The sequence below is a fragment of the Aegilops tauschii genome, chromosome 2 (genome assembly GCF_002575655.3).
Source record: "Aegilops tauschii subsp. strangulata cultivar AL8/78 chromosome 2, Aet v6.0, whole genome shotgun sequence".
Lineage (NCBI taxonomy): Eukaryota > Viridiplantae > Streptophyta > Magnoliopsida > Poales > Poaceae > Aegilops > Aegilops tauschii.
In genome coordinates, this window is record NC_053036.3 from 419,386,398 (window position 1) to 419,392,674 (window position 6,277).

Sequence of the window (6,277 nt, forward strand, 5' to 3'; positions counted from 1 at the left end):
CCTAACCCACTCGCTATATATACTAGTCTAAACCGAGACCAAATCCCTAATTTCTAGGGATCCTCCTAGCCGCCGCCGCCACTCTCTCCCGCATCTTCCTTTGGATCCCCCCGATCCACCCACCTGCCCATCTCCTTCCGCGCCCAGCCACTGCTCTCTGCCGATTCCCCATCGAACACGAGCGCCTTTGGCCTTGTGCCCCTGCCGTCCTAGCAACAGCAGCAACAACCTCGCCAGAGATGAGTTCCCCGCTGCCGGAGTCGCCATCACCTCGTCCCCTCGTCCAGTTCCTGGCGACCGGGTCGGCTCCCCGTTGTCGCCATCTTGCTGTTATGGCACGGTTGTGCCCGAAGAGATGCCCGTGTCGCTTTGGCCGTGCCTCCCAGCCACGCCCCGTCAACCGCGCCAAGTCCCTCCTCGCGCTGCGCCCCGTCTTCCTCCTCGTCGTCCGCGTCTTCCGCACCAAGCCCCGTCTCCGTCTGGCCGGCAACGAGCAGCAGCTCGCCGGAGCACGAGCTCCATCGGCTCCCGCCGCTGGCCTGCTATGTTCGACACCGGAGACTGCCAGATCCGGCCGCGCTGGGCCGGATCCTCAGGTCCCCGCCATCCACGTGCCGCCGGAAGCCACCTCCCCGTCAAGTTCGCCACCGCCGCTCCCCTGCTACCTCCGCTGCCGTTCCCGAGCTCCCCTGCCTCTCTGCTTCGGGCGAGCAAGGAGAGCGCTTGCGTGACCCAGGCCGCTGGCGCACGTGCCCGCGTGGGCCACAAGCACGCTCGAGGCCCAGATCTGCGCCGCTTGGGCCTCCTCCTCTCCAGCTGGGCTTGGCCCATGGGTGAGCAGCCCCAGCCCTCCCCTGTGCTCCTGTTGGGCTAGCCAGATTCGTCCCGCATAGGTTTTTTTTAGGTTCTGCGATTTTAACTATTTTCCCAGGATTTACTGTTTTGCAGAAAAACCGTCTTTGTCATGCATATAATAACTTAATAACCATGCATCATTTAAAAAAAATTATATATGAAAAATGCTCAGAATTTCATCTAGTTTCATAATATGCTGCTTACATCCTTGTTTAAAATGTTTAAAATGCTGCTTGCATTTATTTTGCTAAATGCCATGTTAAAATGATTTATTTCATAACTAAATAACCGTAGCTCGGATTTAAATAAACTTTATATGTAAATTTGGTAGAAAAATGCATAGATTAACATGGTGCACTTTATTTTTCTGTTTAACAACATTAAAATTGTGTTTATGGCAGAACAGTACCAATTCCAAAATATGCATATGAGGATTTTCCGGATTTGTTATTTGTTGTTCCGGCCTCATTTAAACTTGCCTAAATAGATAGTTTATTTATGCTTCACATATTGCCATGTTTAACAACATTTAATATTGTTGGGTACATAACTGAGAGAGAACTAGCGGGATTTCAGGCAAGATGACCATACCCTCGAAATCACTTCTATCTTTGGTTGCTAGTTGTCCGTTCTATTGCTATGTTGTGCCACCTACCACTTGCTATATCATGGCTCCCATGTTGCCATGTCAAGCCTCTAACCATCCTTTCCTAGCAAACCGTTGTTTGGCTATGTTACCGCTTTTGCTCAGCCCCTCTTATAGCGTTGCTAGTTGCAGGTGAAGATGAAGTTTGTTCCATGTTGGAACATGTATATGTTGGGATATCACAATATCTCTTATTTAATTAATGCATCTATATACTTGGTAAAGGGTGGAAGGGTCGGCCTTATGCCTGGTGTTTTGTTCCACTCTTGCCTCCCTAGTTTCCGTCATACCGGTGTTATGTTCCTTGATTTTGCGTTCCTTACGTGGTTGGGTGATTTATGGGACCCCCTTGATAGTTCGCCTTGAATAAAACTCCTCCTGCAAGGCCCAACCTTGGTTTTACCATTTGCCTACCTAAGCCTTTTCCCCTTGGGTTCTGCAGACTCAAGGGTCATCTTTATTTTAGACCCCCCCGGGCCAGTGCTCCTTCGAGTGTTGGTCCGAACTGAGCTGCCCGCGGGGCCACCTTCGGGAAACTTGAGGGCTGGTTTATTCGTAGCTAGTCTCATCCGGTGTTGCCCTGAGAACGAGATATGTGCAGCTCCTATCAGGATTTGTCGGCACATCGGGCGGCTTTGCTGGTCTTGTTTTACCATTGTCGAAATGTCTTGTAAAATGGGATTCCGAGACTGATCGGGTCTTCCCGGGAGAAGGAATATCCTTCATTGACCGTGAGAGCTTATAATGGGCTAAGTTGGGACACCCCTGCAGGGTATTATCTTTCGAAAGCCGTGCCCGCGGTTATGTGGCAGATGGGAATTTGTTAATATCCAGTTGTAGAGAACTTGACACTCGACTTAATTAAAACGCATCAACCGCGTGTGTAGCCGTGATGGTCTCTTTTCGGCGGAGGCCGGGAAGAGAACACGGCTTTTGGGTTATGTTTGACGTAAGTAGGAGTTCAGGATCACTTCTTGATCATTACTAGTTGACGACCATTTCATTGCTCCTCTTCTCGCTCTTATTTGCGTATGTTAGCCACCATACATGCTAGTGCGTGCTGCAGCTCCACCTCACTACCTTCTCCTACCCATAAGCTTAAATAGTCTTGATCTCGCGGGTGTGAGATTGCTGAGTCCTCGTGACTCACCAGATACTTCCAAACAGTTGCAGGTGCCGATGATACCAGTGCAGGCGATGCTACCCAACTCAAGTGAGAGCTCGATGAAGTACTTGGTCGTTACTATGTTTCTTTTCATGTTGATCAGTAGTGGTGCCCAGTTGGGACGATCGGGGACCTAGCATTTGGGGTTATCTTCTTTTTATTTGGATTTGACCATAATCGGTCTATGTGTGTATCTTGAATGATGTATGAATTTATTTATGTATTGTGTGAAGTGGCGATTGTAAGTCAACTCTTTATCCCATTCTTGTTCATTACATGGGATTGTGTGAAGATGACCCTTCTTACAACAAAACCACCATGCGGTTATGCCTCTAAGTCGTGCCTCGACACATGGGAGATATAGCCGCATCGTGGGTGTTACAAGTTGGTATCAGAGCCATCCCCGACTTAGGAGCCCCCTGCTTGATCGAATCGCTGACGTTGTTGAGTCTAGAACAAAAATGTTTTGAGTCTTAGGATTATATATATCGGAGAGTAGGATTATTTTTACTCCTCAGTCCCTTCGTCTCTCTGGTGAGGCCTCCTGACGTAGAAGTTTTGACTTTTTCTCTCCTCAAACTTCACTAAATTTTTTTAGGATCACGCGGGTATCTTGGAATCGTTCCGATGGTTTTGTGACGAGAACATTGTTCTTGGTGCCTCCTGACATTTAGGGGTTGTGGCAGTGTCCCGGGGAGTTGAGCTCCGAGGTGTTGTCGTCACAATTTTATCGTTGCAGTTCTGGAATACCTGAGTTTCGCCGACATCGAAAATCTCTTTTATGCAGTTGTTAGTGAGATCACCTCGACGCCACCCAGTACTGTGGCGGGAGTTCGGGAGTATTGCCATAACTCGTATAACGGATGCTTTTCGAAGGTTGAGGTAAATGATTTCCGAAGGTTTCTTGGTTATGTGTTGAAGGATGGATACAGCTAGATCTAGGTATTGTTAGTTTGTGTGATATATTTTGTGTCCCCTGTATCCCCAACACCAGATTGCATAACCAAAAAGTTTCGGGAGTTTATAAGTGGGAATTCAAGTAGCTCCTAGAATATCTTTCCAACAGACACATGATACGATATGGGATCTATCATATGTTTGTTTCCGGCTTATTCTGTGAGCCAATCCTTTGTTTTGTTTTAATTTGTGGTATTCGAGTTGCTTCGGTGTCAAGTGTTGATTCCCTACCTTATTCTAGGTGGTGTTCTCATATTTCTATGGGGATACTAATCCTTCTTGACCATCGAGATTGCCATCTTAATTCTATTTCCAACCGGTGCGTTTCTCTTCGAGATGATCCCATCATTCTTCCCATCCGGAAGATCAATTATAAGTTTTCTCAACGGTGTTTATTCCATCTGCCCCAAGTTGCCTTTGTTTTCCCGCCCTCCCACCCTTTTATTCAAGGATTCAGATTTCTTAATCAAGTATCATTTTATTGATGGGAAGTCTCTCCTTCTTTTCTTTCAATGTTCTTATCCGGTGATTTCCCATGAAGATTCTAACGGAGCTTCAAGTTCATCATTCTATTTTCTTCTCCGGTGGATTCAATTCAAGCTTTCGGTGTTGATCATATTCCTTTTTTCATTTCAAGTGCTTTCTTATGCCGATGTATCTCTTAATCATCCACTTCTCGCCATTCATTTGTTCTGGAGTGCCGAAGATATCTCAGAAGATTTGTGTCTCCATTATCAATCCGTTCAAGCTATTTCGAGGTTGTTATCTCATTCAAGCCATTTAATTCAACTAGTGCAATCTCTCTTTTAAATCATTCAACGGTGTTTCTTTTGAGTGGGCCCTAACCCACATGTCTTTTCCCAGGATCTTACCTGACTCTTCTAATTTTCCCGGAGCTTCTAAAATTCTTTTCAAAGTTTGACGTAAGAATGAATTATCATCAGTCAAATGTCTTTCTCCAAGATCTTTCAAATTCTTTTCATTGTTGATTCAACCTTTCTATTCTTCATGGTTTCGGAGTGCCTCAAAAATTCATGGTGGTGTTCCTCATCATCATTCTCAACATTTGAAGACCGAAGAAGAATTTCTCCTAAATCTTGGTTCGTTCTCTTGAAGATTCATAGTTCTAGCTTATGCCATCCTCTCATAATTGTTTTCGATTGTGAGAATTCTTTTCATACCCATCCGGACCAATCATGAGTTGTTTTCGTTTCTTGATCATCCAAAGGCCATCATGTCATAATTATTCATTCTCAGCTTTCGGATCACGTTCTCCAAATCTTATGGTGCACCGCTCAATTATTCTCTAGTCAGTTCATGATCTCTCCGTTCTCATATATTTATATTCCGTCAAGTATCTTTAATCATTTTTCTAATTCTTCCCAATGAATTGTGCCTTTGCTACTTTCATTTCCAGTTCTTACGGTGGTTCGCTCAAGAGTTCTCTTCCTTCATTATCATATAGATTCATTCATTCTTTCCAATCCTACCGGTGATTCGTTGAAGACCTTCCCAAGTTTGCGCCATATCTATCTTAATCCTTTCTACGAGAATAAGTAGTATGCCAAATCCATTGCTTGTCATCAATTTAATTGGTGAAGGATGAGCATAATGTAATTCTTATTCTTGTTTCATCGAGTAAATTCAATTCCTTATTCAGGAGGTTCATCAAAATTCTTGATCTCATTTGTTCATCTTTCTTTCTGGAGTTCCAAGTTTTCTCGGTTATATCATTTCAAAGCTTCATCTTATCACTGCAAGGCTTCACCTTGTGTTTTCAACTTCTCTTTCTTTCTATCATCCTTTTTTTTATCGGAGTTCTTCATGGAGACTCTACATGGTGGTTCGTCAAGATTTCAATCATTCTCCAATTGTTCTTCAAGTTTTTTCTCGAAGTTAAGATCCGTCAAGCTATACTCTAAAATAACATGGTGCTCAACACATGTTTGTCTTGAGGAGTTCAAGCATTCTTCATCTCGCATTCCGAAGTGCAATTCTTTCTACCTTATCTTTTGAGGTAGTGCTATGTCATTCTGGATAATTTCCCTTCGGGTTCATGATTCACAAAGTTTTCAAGAGTGACATATTTAAATCCATCATTTTATCTTCGTTCAAGAGATCTTTTCAACCAATCACTCTTTTTGTTGGAGTTGTATTGGGTTATATTTCACCTATAGCCTTCCCTAAGGAATGTAGCTATTTGTGGTGGTTATCAATGATCAAATTTTCTCCTTCTCATCTTGGTGAAGAAGTTTTCTTCTCCTTGTTGATCTCAATCCAATCAACTGTCTCCGTACTGGCAGAATTTCGCCTCTATCTTGAGAAATTTTCCATAAGCCCACTACAAGCTTAGTCGTTCCGTTGTTGGTTTTTCCAACAAATCTGTTCTAACCTTCTTGGAAGGGTGCTTTCCAAGATCATTTGTGGCAGAAGTTGGCCTTTTCTTCTCCATTCCTTTATTCCAATGATCTATCTTCTACTTTTTTTTCTTCCGGAGGCATGGTGATGTTGCTCTCTTCGCTCATCATCTCGAATTGTGAGGATCGTGTTCTTTTCTTACTTATCCATTTAACCGGAGTGTTGTGTCTATCATTCCTCTTTTAACCGGAGTCTCATCCAAGTGCTTTCTTTTTGCCAAGTTCATATTCTATGCC